The 16,223-nt window shown below is 38.4% G+C and overlaps 1 protein-coding gene across 5 annotated transcripts in view; it reads right to left on the reverse strand.

The window, feature by feature from the left end:
* PTPRM (protein tyrosine phosphatase, receptor type M) overlaps positions 1-16,223 on the reverse strand; it is a 386,144-nt gene that overhangs the window by 136,000 nt on the left and 233,921 nt on the right. The window lies entirely within an intron of this gene.

A 16,223-nucleotide genomic window follows, 5' to 3' on the forward strand; every position in this document is an offset into this window, starting at 1 on the left:
GGACTTGATGATCTTAGAGGTCTTTTTCAACCTTAATGATTCTATGATTCTATGATTCTATGTAAGGTTTGAATTCAGTTCAGTTTGCTGCATAAGGAGGTACTTTAATGTGGTAAATCACCGGACATGTTATGTATCCCTGCATCTCATAAATGGCTTGCCTGAAAGGTCAGGACAAGAGTCTCTATTCTTAGAATAGGTCATACTGTATCATATGAGAATATGATCTTGTATATTATTAATTTTTTTAAAAAAATCTTTCCCCCTCATTACGTGCATAAGGCTGAGAATTGCAGATTTACAATCATCCCTGACTTTTAGTGAGAGTTATACACCTTCAGCTCTCTTGCAATGCTGCTGCCTGAGACAGTGAGTGAAGAGATGGTGGTGATTTAGTAATACTGTAAAATGGCACCCCAAAACTGAATCCAGCTGTAAAGGAACAGAGAGAAGCTGAATCTTTGGTGTTTGGTTCTACGTTCAGAGTGTTGTGCTTGTATTGAAGGGCTAAAGTGGATTTGGGATGTATACAAAGATGTGATTTAGGCCTTTCATGACTAAGCTGGCTATTTTTTTCCAGGAATCAAGGAGAAAGTTCTCTTCTTACTCCTCAGGAGTAGATAGGGAGGATATTAGAAACAGAACAGACTTGTATTTCCATTTCCTTTGCAGTGGACAAAGAGAATCACAACTAAGGCTGCTCGTAAAGTCTTTATCTCTAAGATATCTCAGAACAGTTGGATCAATACATTCTGGCTGTATTTTTCTGCTTTAGCAGTGGAAAACTGGCATCAAATTGACTGAACTGGGTAGTTAAGTCCAGTTAACGGCTGATTTGAATCTCCAAAGTATCCCAAAGCAGTTGGAATGTACTCATGAATCCGTCCTTTGCAGTTTTATTTTGTCTTTAATAGCAACATTCTAATGAGGTTCTCCTATGTTTAAAGTATAATATTTTTTAATCTCAAGTCTGTCTTAAAGTATTTTGGGGGGAATTTACAATGTTGAATTGGATTTTGAGATTTTCAAAAAATGAAAAACCCCAAATAAAATGAAATTTCTCCTATGAAGCCTTTTTATCCCAGTAAAGTTACACAGTCCATATTTTAAATAGTTAATGTGTACACAAGATATCTTATTTTTTCAATTTATTATTTTCATTTTTTTCACCCCTTTAAACCAATTGCAGTAGCAAGCAGCTATTTTTTCCGGATTCTGCAATTTAATGTTGAACAAAATATCAGGTGCTGGATTGTAAGTCTGGGGGCTCAGATATAAAATGGAAAATGGGTTCTCATATGTGTAATTAAAGAGATGGTAAAAAATATCCTGTAATAGATGATTTATTTTAAAAGTTACTTGATTTACTTATTTTATTTTAAATACTGCAATTTTTAAAGGTCGGTGAACATCAGTCTTTAAGAAGTTTATAGCAACTGGGGGCAAACTGCAGAGGCAGGTCAAGATGCAGGAAATCTGCAGCACAGTCTGGATGACGGACCCTGAAAACATCTTGTGAGATGTCTGCTTACATAATGGATTGCCATGCAAGGGTCATTTGCAAATTAAAAGCATGAAAATGCTGATGCTACTCAAAACTGTATTAGCAGAATCACAAGACAGCATGTGGCCCGATTAATCTTATGAACTCGGCATTAACGTATTACTAGATCACAATGTAGATTACACATTTATGAGCATATCAACATCCAACGCAGAGCAAAATATGCCCTGGAGCACCTCTGAGTGTAATTTTCTTCTACAAATAAAAACAAAGGTTTCAGAGCAATGGCCAGTAGCACCTTCAGGCTCAACAAGAAATAATGTGGTCATATTATTATCAGTTGCCACAAATGGCTGCTTCAAAATTCTATCTCCAGTTTCAGATTAAGTCTATCATTACAAAGTTCAAAAAAGGGAATGTATATACGAGGATTTATTTTCTATACAATGCTCTCTCAAGACATATGGAATTCAACACTTACCATGTACATGTATCATGTAACATGCAGCAAGTCAGAACGCAAGAGTGGAACACCTTGAATTTATTTTTCTGTGCTGGTGGTATGTAGTTAAACACTGAAGGAAAGCATGCCAGTATATACATGTACTACTTAAATGGTCGTTATGCTCTATAATAAACAAACAATAAAAACATCTTGCCTGCCATGGTTGAATCGTGTGATTTCTAATGTTGCCTATGGGATTGGTACTGCCTAATATTACTTTCCGACTTTACTGTGGGGGTAACTGAAATATTGAGAAGATGGGTCACAGTATCAAATCAAAGGTTGACCAGGAACACAATTTATGAGTCTGGGATCTTAGATCGTGCTTGAGATAATCTTGATACAATGTTCTCAATACATCTCAATACATAGATACAATAGATCTTTCTTGCTCCATTAATTCTGGTAAATGATTTTCACTATTTTCTGATTCAAAGAGACAGCCTCTGTGCACAACGTATCTGCTTTGGGAGTTGGTCACTGAAAAGTCAGCATTCAGCCTGGCTTTGAGCGTAGACCCACTTGACCAGTTTCCAGGCCCACAGCTACAAAAGGCCCCAAGATCTACCCAACAATATTCAGTAGGTCTGACAATGAACGTGCCAAACACACTGTCTGCTTTGCATGCACATACTAACTGTGACGCAGTGGACTTACTGTGTTGGGAACAATCATGCTCAGCATTTCCAGAAACATTTAGGCAGCCCGACTAGCCATGAGATAAATTTGCCAGAGTCAGAGGGTTTGACACAATGTAGAGCTGGAAAGTTTTGTCTTGTCATTACTCTAGCTTAACACTAGATTAAGATACAGTATCTATCAGGCACTTCCATCTAGAGCTGATACCAACTACAGATAAAACAGGAGACTCGGAAACAGTTTTTGGGTCCCGGCTCCTTGTGCATACCTTTAAACTACACTGAACTGCATCAGTCTAATTCCTTTCACCCTTCATGACCTGGTTTTCATGGAAAGGAAACATGGAATGATCTGGGTCCAGGGCCCTATAGTGCATGCTCCTTCAAATCAGCTTACATATTGCCAGTGTGGTTTATTCCGGAGGAGAGCACTGACTCAGGACACAGCCAGCCCAGAAGTGGGGGGATGCAAAGATGTTCTTTCCAGCACACTTTCACAAGAGCTTCCTTAAACACATACAGAGGGCTTGCTGCATAATTGCCACACAACTGATGATAGATTTTTCACATTTCATTTAGTGAAAAAGCTTCATGTAACTCAGCTGCAAACCGATGATACAGCTCACCATCTAATAAACTAAACAGAAAAAGTAAAGGTTGAAGGTACTGTTTATGAGGGATAAGCTTCAAAGAATTCAGATATCTGAAAAGCAATTCAAATATTTGGAAGGTCATTCAGAATGACAAAAAGTTGGTGGGGTTATTTTCTGCTTTCTTTATTTCTAAATATCTTAAGATGTTCTGCTTACAAAATACGTATCACAGCTGCTCCTACCTTTTGTCTTCATGATTTACTGTGCCAGATTCTACATGCCTGTGATGATTGCTCTATCAAAGGCATTTCCGAGTATACAGGACATATTGCTAGAACAGACCCAGTGACTTCAATACAAAGATAGGATGGGGGGATGGGTGTCGTCAGACCAGACGCCCTCACAAGGTCCCTTCCAACCTAAATTATTTTGCAAGTCTGTGTCTGCTTACCTACTGATACTTCTGATGTCTGGAATGGCCCAAACTCATCAAAGAAATGGCTACAAGTAAATGAAGAATTATAAAAAGGCTTATCAGGAGTTTTGCTGCTCCACTCTAGGTCTGGATATATGGTAGGAATTTGTACATAGCTGGTACCTCAGTCCAAGGGGAGAAAAATACTCAGAAAAAAATGCCACTTGCCTTTCTATTAACTACAAATACCGTACTAAGAAACTCTCTCTTGTTCTGACTGTGCTCAAGCCAAATATTTTTAACGTAGTCAAAAATAAGCAAGAATTCTACTAAGGATTTTTTTTTCTTTCAAAAATGGGATCTTTGTTTACCAGAATGGGATCTTTGCCTACCAGGGTTGATAATGCACTCAAATACATGCAATACAGACACAGATTGGGCAGAAAGAAATAAATTGACTCTTCCATTTAGCACCTATGTTAAAATGAAATGTGGACTTGAAAAGAAGTAACAGCATGACTAGCCTGGAATCCTTTGTTGCTCAAATATTATAAATGAGATAAAGGAATTTGGTTATGGTGGCATTCTGCACTGCATCACTGTAAGTACATGCCATTAACACAGCAGAGTGTAGGAAGAGCCCTGTTTCCACAAAATAAACGTTTTAAATAAAGTACGCAAAGGTTCTGCCATGGACTGGAGTTCCACATTGACTCTCACCAGATGGAAGAGGCGGGTAGGTATCAGCTGCAGCGGTCCTTCTTGGCTATGCTATTTTCAGACTCAGTAGGCAAGAAACAACTCCTCTGCTACAGTCACAGTAAATAAACAAGGCCTAACAAATAACCGTTGCTACTTTAGACAAGTCAAGGAGTTCCTGTTCATAAAGCAGTTTGACTGTATTTTTTTCATCATATTATGCCCTTGTAGTTCATAATAGAACAGACGGAAAGCATCCTACTCTCTGCTTTGTTACTTGCTAATAGGACAGGTGCTGACTGTGGTATTACTTAAGTTTATGAAACATCATAAATTGATTTATTTTGAAGTTCTCTTCTTTTGTTATACATCTGCTGACATTCAACCCCACAATAAAACACTGTATTAAAAATTCAGTTTCCACTTGGCTGACATAAAAATACGAATGTATTTGATATGAAAATACCATTTACGCAACTGGTCTTCAAACAATTAACTGTTTTCCAAGCAACAGAAAAAATGATCTCTGTGAAAACACACTGCGGCCTTACTGTATCACCAAGTATTGTGAATGTCTGCAAAGTAAAGTGAGGTGTTTAGCAAACAAAAAAGATAAGGAACGAGGACTAAGTAGCTGGAAGATGAGATACAGCCACCTGACTTTAGAAATAGCCTTTTAACTGCCAACTGTATAATGAGAGTAAGTATCAGGTGAACATGAATTCACTGACAGTTATTGAGAGAAAAATAGTTGGTGTCAAAACAAACCAGTACTACAAACTTGCCACTGTAGGCTGCTTTTCTTAATAACTTGTTCTAGCTGGATTCAGCTTTTCTGCAATTTAACATGTCTCTTCAGAAAGATGGTCTGTTTCTTTGCTAAAAGTAACGTACGGAAGAGCTGGCTGAATGCGAGGTTCGTTTGCAGTTCTGATTTGTTTATCTTAGATCTGTTTGGCATAATTGCATATGTGAGAGTAATCATTAGATGCCTGAAATAGTGCTGCATCTATTTGAATGGAGCAAAAGGGAAGAACCTTCATAAATAATAGTGAGGTAGTCAAGATAGTCAAGAATTCTCTGTCCCTGGAGTCAATGCTCTTATATTTGGATGAAGATTGAGCATCGAATATAAGAACTGCAGCATATGCAAGCCACACATATATTAAAAATGAACAGCTGAAGGCTGAGGGACACATTTGGCTCAAACATTTTTTTATGTGAATAGCAGACTGAGATACAGAACGCTGCTTCTAGCTTTGCCTCTGATGTTCTTTGTGAAACGTCATTCTTTTTAAAATCCTCAATGGAATTTGTTCCAGAAATGCAGCCTTTTATACTGCTACATCAACTTAACTTCTGGAAGCTGATTCATCTATCACACTTTTAACCTTATTATCATGTGTAACTAAATAATGGTATGAAAAATGCATTTGCTGAAAATGAACATCATCTTCAACTGCAGGATCACTGAAAGGACTTAAGTACAGTGCTCTTTGCTTTCCTTATGGCTGTGCTGTTATTTACTTGGGAACTACTCATCCCTCTCGCTCCTCATTAAGTCATTTGCCACCTGAAAATGTCACAAGAATACGATTTTGTACCGTTATTGTTCCACATCAAGATGAAAATGCCATTTCCTTTAGCATTCTACATGCTGCCCAGAAATACAAAAAGATTTAGAGGCCTGGTTCAGTATAGAGTATCAGTATTCACATGCACATTTCTGGCAGAATGTGCTGCAAAATTATGGGTTGGTTTAATGCTATGGAATAGAAAAATGGCAGCTGCTGCTGCTACAATAAAGGGTAGCAAAAATTCCAGCTGTGGATATGCAATCCCTCTTTCAGTGTAATACAAAAAGTAGTATTTCCTACGACTAAATGCAATGTGCAACTTTGGCTTGTTTCTCTCTAATCTCATGTTTTCAGCTACTTAACTTTCTTCAGGGTTGAAAAAAATAGATGCTCAATGCACCACTCCCACAAGCAAAAGTATCCATGGAATAATTAATGAAAGCTGTGTAATTTATTTTTTCTATTTGTCAATCAACCCGTAATTTCAATCTCTTCTGATTTCTGTATAAACATTTATTTTTAGCTTCAGAGATGAAAAGCTGACAGGCTTGGTAAAGAGACATTCAAAAGAAATAAGGCACAGGAAAATTTTAATAGCTATTAGACATAAGTGTGAAAATGCCATCTGTATATAAACTTCAAGATGCATATAGGAAGAAAAAAGTACAGCAGACATGTTTAAATGTCTATATTTCACTGGTAAATTAGCTACTGTAGGAAATTTTCCAGTATTAGTAATAAAAGATATGACACTGTCTTGCAGTGGAGCTGACTAGATGGTGAAGGAAACATAACGCTGCCCCATTCCCTTAGATTTGCAAAGGCAGAATGTAATAACAGAATGTCTTGTTGCATTATGTTACGGACTAAAACACCGAGAGCTGCAACTTCAAATTTGGGCCATCCTGAAGCTTCTGTGGACCTCTGCCACCCGTTTCTTTAAAGCTTTTTATGTCGTATGGAAAAAGAGGAACTTACAGCCTCACAGCAAGCCACAACAGGTGACAGGTCTCAAGTTCCCGCTGTACCCATCTCCATTTCAGCAATACTAGAAGAGTGACTGCCTGGCACAATATTGTGACAAGGTGTATGGGTAATGGGTCAAGGGGGAGAAGGATCCCGGTTACTTTTCCTCCCACAGCATACCTTTGCTGCTGTATCACCAAGAATTACAGTCCATGTGGTACCAGCTAATTATTTCTCTGGTCAAATGGATACTTGTGGGTGTTGTGCTGTGAGGGAAATTTGTCAGCATCTGAGGAATTGTCAGCTGAGGATTTTCAATGCTTTTCCTTCTACTGAAAGTACTACCTCAGTCTCAGGTAGATATTTGCCTCCCAGGACATTTATTTTCCTTAGCTGTTCCCTTTCAGGGCATATTTATTCCTTGATAAAGCATACAGCTGTCTCCCAGCTCATGGCTAAACTGAGGAATCCAGGAGTGCTCATTAGCCCCAGCAGCCAGGCGCACGCCCTGACTTCATCCTGACTCTCAGGTGAAACTGAGAATGATCATCCCGAAGCCCAGGGGGGTTGGTTTCCCGGCAGATCCAAGTTAACCAACATACTCAAGGAACTAGCAGGTATGGTCGTGTCCATCTGTCTTGCAGTGGAGTTCCGGCAGGAGGGACTCAGTGGCCAAGGACGCACCGGCCTTCCAGGGAGGTATCAGGATGTCAACAGGATGACATGGCCCATTGGCTGTTATCAGTTCACAGCCATTTGTCTCATGTCTTACTATCTGGTGTCTATGTGCTGCTTCAGTTGTCTCCTGCAGTAGAGCTGATAAGCTGTAAATGCCTTACGTCTTGAGACTTGTAACAAGCAGAATTAAACCCCCTGAAGCACTCCAGCACAGGCTTCCAAATTTTCTTCTCAAAAAGTTGTGTTGAGTTACAAGACAGCAATGTGAAGAGCTGAATGGCTTGCTTTTTAAAGATCATCCATGCAGACATTGACTATCTAAAAGGAGTATGAACAAAAGGAAGGGTAAAGCTTGCTTGAAGATGAGGTCATAGCAGGCCATGCGCTCTTCTGCTGTAAAATTTTATAGCTTGTCGTATCGTCTTAAACCCACAAAAAGCCCATTTCAGAATGCGAGAGTGAACATAACCCACACTGCATTACTTCCACAATAACCTGCAATAATGATGTTATTAGAGAAAGTCACAGGACTAAATTAACCCCTTTAATTTTGAAAGCTGGTGTACACGGATTATCATCAAAATGTTGGCAACTAAATGTTAGTAAGACTTCACCCAAAAATGCCTCAAATTTTCTTCTTCAAAGCTTGACAAAAAGCCACAGCTCAAAATCAACAAATGGAGAAGACTCAAAGGAGGCACTTATTTACTAGTTCTTGGGACAAAAAACTGAGGAGGTTGATTGTGCAGTGCACATGTACACGCACACCTACAGAGCTTCAGATTACAGCTTGTATAGAGGAACAGAGGTATGAAATACCTGACATTAGTACTCTGGCACTTCATTTCCTTCACTTCAGATACATCCTCAAATGATATAAAAATAGACTAGCATTACTTTCTGACGTGACTAAGGATCTTTAGTTTTGATCTACATACAACTGCATTAATAATAGATTAAGGGTTGCTATCAAAGCATGTCACATGCTCCAGAAGGAAGAAACTACAAAGTACAGCTGTCAAATCACTCTCACTAGCTAAAGCAAGGGCAAACTAACCATACCTGAACTTCTAGGACATTTTCTGGTCTATTCAACGTCTCTTTAACATTTCATTCCTGAGCAATGACTTGCATGCACATGACACAAACTAGTATTCTCCTTCTTACTGACCTTGGACAGGCAAGGAAAGAAAAGATTTTTTTTCTTTAAAGGTGACATTATCATTGTAGGACATCATGCAATAAAACAACGGCTTGCAGAGAGAAGGTGGAACCATGGCATTAACATTTTGTTAGTTGATACTGAAGAAGTAGCATGTGACATCGGTTTGCTTAGTATCTCAAGCCAATTTCTCAATATTGAGTGGATGATGCCACTCCAAAATGTATAAACTCTGAGTAACCATTTAACTATTTCTTGTTTCCTTGTAACTATACCAGTCTCTTAAATATGCAAGGTAGTCTGTCTGGCCTGTAAATGTTTTAAAAATAGCTGTTTTGGTTTACTGTCTGGCAAGCATGGGACAGCAAAAGAAGCAACAAAAAAAGACACCCCATCACTGTCTGTCCTCAGAAAGGCAATGCCATTCTGCCGCAGCCCACTGTAACATCTGCAAAACGGACATTTCTCAACACCAAATAGAAACCAAGCACACAGAAGTTACTAAAATGACAACAAATGGCTAATATGCACAGAGATCCCTTCTGTCACAAACAGATAGGATCTGCATGAATATTTACGGTGAAGACCCCAACAGGAAAATCCTAGATCAAAAGTACTGCAGAGGCTAATGAGATATGGGGAAGATCAAGACAGCCCAATTTAACTTTGAACTTCTGGTGACTAAGCAGCAATCATGAACCAGGACAGCGACCATTCCTGCTGTGTTTTCATTCCTGGTTAGTCACTCCAATATATGCATTTCTTGGCTCTCAGATAATGAAAGACAGAGCAGTTTTTAATTCGCAGCGAATTCACAAGTACCAAAATAACATCAAGTGACTTTTTATAGGGTTTTACAACACTTTGGACCGCTGCACTTCCTCACCCATATTAAAAGACTTCAAGAAAGAGAAACGATTTGACTATAAAAGCCTAGATTCTCCATGATTAGTCAAATGCAAGAGATACATTATGAAAATGCTACACTATAAATTTAGCCTAGATTTTCATTAGACACTGACTCTGGCAGGACACAACAGGAAAAACTAGGCTCCCAAGAATGTCTACAAAAGGAAAACAAACCCAACATTAAAAAGGGAGAATCATGTGACCAAAATATTAACCTGTTGTTAATATTTTTAACCCAACAGGCACTTAACGTAGTGATTGGAAACACCTACAAGAGATTAAGTGATGCAGAAAACAGCACTGCTCAGATGAATCTGTTTACAACAAAATATGGAAACAGTGACAAATTTGATAGGATATTAATGGGTTGAGCACTAGGACTGCAGTAGGCATTTCTTGTGTTAATAAAAGCAGTGTGAGTTAAAAGGAAAGGGAAAATAAGTTTTAATATTTGGATCCTGTATTAAGGATGTGCATTCCTCTGTAAATAATCAGAATGGCAGTTATATGCAGAGTCCATAGCCAAAAGTGAAAGATGTGATTAACCAAGAGTAGCATATCTTGGAGTGCTCGTAGTGGACAGTAACCTTTTATTTATCGTTGAGGTTAATTTCCCTTTCTGAGGGTCACTAACTTGATCTTATTTGCTTGACTTACTGTTGATCTTCTTTCATCATAGCAAAAAACCTTTGTAAGTAATGCCTGCCTGAATGCAGCTAATTTAATCATATGACCTTTTCCATCTTATTTTCACCCTATGGCTACTGACTTCTTCTATCAGATAGCAAATGATTAGACTCTAAGTGGTATAGTGCGCTGAATTATTCTATTTATGCATTTCTGAAAATCATGAGATGCTAAATTATTGTATTATTCTGTTTTACTGTTTTCATATCTTTATCCAAAGAACCTACCACTGCAGTATCTGGGCTTTAAATAATGATTTTTTGTGTGTGTCAGAAGAGTAATCCACATGCACAAGAGTTCAAGCAGCAAAGCTTGGATGCTGATTACTCCTACTGTGGGAAAGGAGGCAGCTCTGCAGCCACTGAAGTGTCAAAGCAGCTAGTTTCAGAGAAAAACACTTTACACCTCCCCTGGTGCTTTTGCAAGGACTACTCATAAGAGAACATGGGTTTCTGCAAGTATATGTGGCTAATCCTGTCTTAGCTGGTGATGTCTCCATCACTGATTTTCAGGTACTAATATTACAGTAACATGTAATGTTACAATACATGATGGCTTTCTATTTAGAAACAGAAAGATCGAATTTTCTCAAATCCAAGTGATGATAAAGGAAGCATGAAGTACTCCACCTCTCTGATTATCAGACCTCCAACAGCCCTGATACCACTGCTTTGCAGCAGTTAATAGCAATCAAAATTTAATTAATGTGGAGAATATGGCACCCAAAGGTTTAGGAACTTTCATCAGCAAATTGGTGGCAGAAACCAGACCTCTTGATTCCCATGCTCTTTCCATAACCTATTTGGAAACTTATTTAAAAAGCAATTGCTATTATCAGATTTTTATGCCAGGAGGAAGCCTACAGGAAAGAAGTGAACACCAGGATTTCTGAAAGGATGACTTCATAGAACTGCAAAGTTACAGTCCATTCTGGTGTGAAAGGCTTTGTAGAAGTATTAAAATTACAAAACCTATGGAGATTCTGGGGAAATTGTAGCCCTACGAAGACAGACTTCCACTGAACGGCTAAATTTTTTATCTGCCACCACAGCGCCATCACTCACCAGTTAATTTCTCTTATATTGCACGGCAGCAGTCATGGCAGTATTTAGAAGTAATCGAAACCTGCTTTAATCAGCTATTATTGGGATCTGAGAGAGGGCAATAATGTTTGTGGTGACTTTATTGCCTTGCCAGAACTATATCTCTCTCTATTTTTAACAGCAAAATGTAAAACTGGGCCACAGATAACACCAGGATTTCTGAAAGGATGACTTCATAGAACTGCAAAGTTACAGTCCATTCTGGTGTGAAAGGCTTTGTAGAAGTATTAAAATTACAAAACCTATGGAGATTCTGGGGAAATTGTAGCCCTACGAAGACAGACTTCCACTGAACGGCTAAATTTTTTATCTGCCACCACAGCGCCATCACTCACCAGTTAATTTCTCTTATATTGCACGGCAGCAGTCATGGCAGTATTTAGAAGTAATCGAAACCTGCTTTAATCAGCTATTATTGGGATCTGAGAGAGGGCAATAATGTTTGTGGTGACTTTATTGCCTTGCCAGAACTATATCTCTCTCTATTTTTAACAGCAAAATGTACAACTGGGCCACAGATAATTTTCAGAAGTCAGTATGTAGGACAAAAAAAATGTCCCTTATGAAATCAAATCTACATTCTACCCATGTATGCCTTGCAGTATTACATATTTATATGAAACACAGTAAACCAGCTAATTCATTACACAACACAAGACAGTGATTTATTAGTCCTTTGTTGTGCTGTGAGAAAATCTGGAGTCTCCCGAATTTTAGTCTCACGTAGTTAAGATTTTGCAGCATCCTAGCAATTCTGTCCAGTTGAAAGTAGCATCTGACCCCATGCAGAACACATTCCTCTATTCATCAGGCAGAGAAAAGATGGATCCCTATTCTTTAACCTTTAATTAGTACTTAGCTACATTATGCATGCTGAGGGCAAGATTAGCCATAAATGCTTCCAGGGGCACTGTACACTTACTAGTAACCTCTGCACGTAGAAAGTATGTATTTCACCCAGAACCAGCAAGTGGAAAAATATGTAGCAGAGAGGATTGGACAGCATATAATTAAACTTGCTTTGCATACTAGGTGAGTGACTAAAGTAGAAACCATTACTCACTGTCTGCAAAGCAACTCCCAAGGTTGTTGCAGGCAGAACCACAGAGTATATGTCTTGCAATACCAGGTATACGCTGCATATGACCAGTGAAAAATAGGCTTTTTGTTATGGCAGGGCTGAGACATCCAAATACGGGACCAGAGTCTCCAAGGTGCTGAAGTCAATGGGAATTGGGGGCATTCAGCACTTACATGAATTCACACAGCAGGATATCAGAATGGTCCTTGTTTTAGATATTTTAGGCAATCAAATTTAAGTGGCTACGCTGAGTTTGTTTTACTCATTTGATGTTGGCTTTATCATTCCAAGCTTTTAAAGCAGTGAAGCTTTCCACTGTCTAGTCAAATTACCAGATGTAAATATGACATTTTCTTTAAAGATATGCTTTTTGGGAGCATGCTGATTTCATCACATTATATGGTGGGGGAAAAATATATTTATAATCTTAAAAATCTCATCTAATACAAGCAATCATACACCAAACAACTAAAGCAATATGTTCTACCGAATCTTTCCGTGATTTTTTCATGGGTATGCCAGCACTTTGTAAATCTGAATACATCGTCATGGACTCACACTCACTAAGTTAAGCTATGAACATTTTTTGTGAGGAATATTTTCTACTTCTAGACTCCATGTCATTGAAAAGTCAACTAATAACAATGCTTAGAAATTAATTTATTTCAGGTATGCTGTAACAACCATAATCAGCTATAAATCCTTTTGCCCTATTTGCATTTACTGAATTTGCCTTAATTATACTGCTTCCTAATTATGAAGCTCAGTCTAGAAGGGAACTCACAAGAAGCAATGATGCAGAAAGCAGAGGACAGTTTATTCCACTTCATGGATTTACAACTTTCTACTACTGCAAACCATTTGGAACAGACTCTATTTGTGAGGTCATTAACATGTAAACAGTGTCACACTGAAGACGCATGGCAATGACCTACCATGCTAATGAAAAGTGATATTGAGTTTACTAATTCAGATAAGGGTACACAGATTGCCTTTTCTCTAACACGCAAAGGCCTGTCACAGAAATAAATGCATGGTCCTTGTTGCAATTAATTTGATTCTTGTTCTTTCAAAGCTTTACTTGTAGATTTAATTAAAGCTTTCATGCAGCACACACTTTCAGGAAGTATCTATGTTTAATGGCTTTTTCTCCTAAATTAAAGAAATGAGTGAAGGTTATGATTCAAAGAACAACAGGCAATCATAAAATGAAAAGCTATTCTTAATACAGTAAGCATTACCTTGTTTTGACATAAGTAAATACACAGTATTGTGGGTGTTGAAGTACACTTCTTATAATTAATGTTATATTGCAACTTCCATGGTGACATCATTTTCAATCGCTTAAGATAATTTTTTTCTTTTTTGAATGTAAAATATTGCATGCTAAGTTCCAATCTGGAGGTGAGTATTTTTAAAGCCTTAGCAAAATCAATTTTTAGATAAGGAAAAATGAGCAAATAAAAACTGCTCGCTCTTTTCCCATGAAAATAAAGAAACAATCCCCAATGCAAAAAATTCTCATGTAGACATGTAACTCAGTCTTTTCTTAATTTTACCATGTTAAATGTTCCCACAGAGTAAGTCTATCTAAGCAATAGCACTTTAGTGACTATCAAGAATAAAAATAATTACAAAAAAAGGTTGCACAATAACAGAAGGATATTCTGACGTTCTAAGATTTGCCTCTCCTTCTCTTCTACAGGTTCTGAGGAGAGAGATGGTAGTACGTGCAGTAAGAACAAATGACTAGGCAGCCTGCATTAAGTCTCAGGAGACAAAGCAGAGCATAGAGAATGAAAATAAAGCAATTTTAAGGAAATATTTTTCAGGACAGGACCGACAATACAGTATCTGGGGGGGGGAAAGCAAAAGGGGCTAAAGGAAAGGAGGAGTAAGTAAAAGGAGAAGCAGAGGAAGAGAAAGATGAAGAAGGAAATGGTCAGTAGAATAAGCAGGCAGGCTTAAGAGCTGGGCACACACATTAGTGTTGAAAGAGAAAAAGAAGCTGGAAGGAAGACAACAACAGTAGGATCTAAGGAGTAAGTTAGATAAAACCCTTTGTGGACAGAGAACTGGACAAGACACTTCCATGAATGCACAGTACTCCGGCCTCAAAATAGGTTTACAGTGCTTTGGGTTCCAACAAAAGGCAGCTGAAACTGCAGTAACCTGTTCAGCAAAAAAATAAGCCTATTCTTGCTGGGAGCCTGTCTTAGGACTCAACGTGCAACCAATGTACATTGTTCTCCTTTTCATTTATTTGTCTTAAGCATACAGTTGGTAATCTCTATGGTTTACTAACATCCTTATGTGTTTCTCTTCTTTTCTTAGTTTAAAAAATCTTCTGTAATCTTAATCTGGAGAATATTAAAATGCAGACATGACTCTTCCCTATTTGGTAAGCAGAAAGTAAAGTTCTACTGCCAGTTACACCTGGATGTTACAGCTAAGGATCAGGGCCTTATTCTATGACGTATCGTAAACGTGACAATCTTACCTTAAAAATCTCAGTAAATACAAAGCATTCAGTATTTAATCTGCTTTTGAAAATACACTGTAAGCCATGAACCTAGTCCCTCTGAAGTGACCCTTCCATGGACAATTGCCAAATAGGACCATAAACTGCAAAATACATTCCATTATACCTAAAGCATAATCCAATACACATCTTTAAGCAAACTAAAATCTATCTAGCCTACCTAAACCATTACTTGCTGCAGTCAATATGCATGCATTATTATACCCAATATGAACACGCTGGCCAAATCCATACTGGAAGACCTACTTTTGGCTACTGACATCACCACGCAGGAGGAAAGCACACTATCACTTTGCAATGGGAGATGCAGAGTGGCATAATTGCTCTAAACCAGCTGATCCTCTGTGAAATGCACAGGTTAGCGAACGCTTTGCTTTGCCTTTCCTTCAGGCAAGCCAGAGATGCCTCTGGTAGCTCTAACTTGTGTCTTCATGATCAGAGGAATCGGGGAATGAGAAAGAAGGAGAGAAGCTAACTCCCTCTGCAGGTGAAGTGAGTATGATTTAGATACCCCTAGACATTTGGTTCAATGTCTCACCGAGGGATCTCAGATCAAATGCAGAAGTGGTCCTGAGCTTCAGCTGCTAAAAAGAAAAATAAATGTGCTTCTTCATGTTCACCAGCTCAGTACTCACAGGAGCAGGTAGTTCACGGCACAAGCCCTACAATACTCTGCTCTGCTCCAACGACTACCTCTTTTTATTTGGATCACTGCTGCTGTCTGGTTGGCACAGGAACTAACAGAATTATGCAAGACTTTTCTGACAGTCCTACAGATTTCTCTCTGTAGCACACACTAAAAGCTCCAGTCTAATAATAGCAATAGCAGTAATAATAAAACCATTATTGCACACTTGTAAATGAAATAGAGCCATGATTCTAATATCTATGATAAGTCTTGTAAAAGATTTTCTTTTGCAACAGGGTGTCTGGGACTGATGAAATGCCAGGCTTTGCTGGACTTGTAAGCACACAGCACAGTCCATTCCTCTGTTTCTTTGCTCGATTAGTTTTTGTGAGGCTCAATTTCACAGCTGATGCAATCTTCCTAGCTACATTTTATATGTGGGCTATTGCCCTGAAATTAGGAAGGACCCTGATCAGATAGAATCCTTGCACAGACTCTCACAAATGGAGGCAGTGGGCCAGAGTGACCAGGAGTGG

Source organism: Aptenodytes forsteri, unplaced genomic scaffold, assembly GCF_000699145.1.
Source record: "Aptenodytes forsteri isolate BGI_AS27 unplaced genomic scaffold, ASM69914v1 Scaffold229, whole genome shotgun sequence".
In the NCBI taxonomy this organism is placed as follows: domain Eukaryota; kingdom Metazoa; phylum Chordata; class Aves; order Sphenisciformes; family Spheniscidae; genus Aptenodytes; species Aptenodytes forsteri.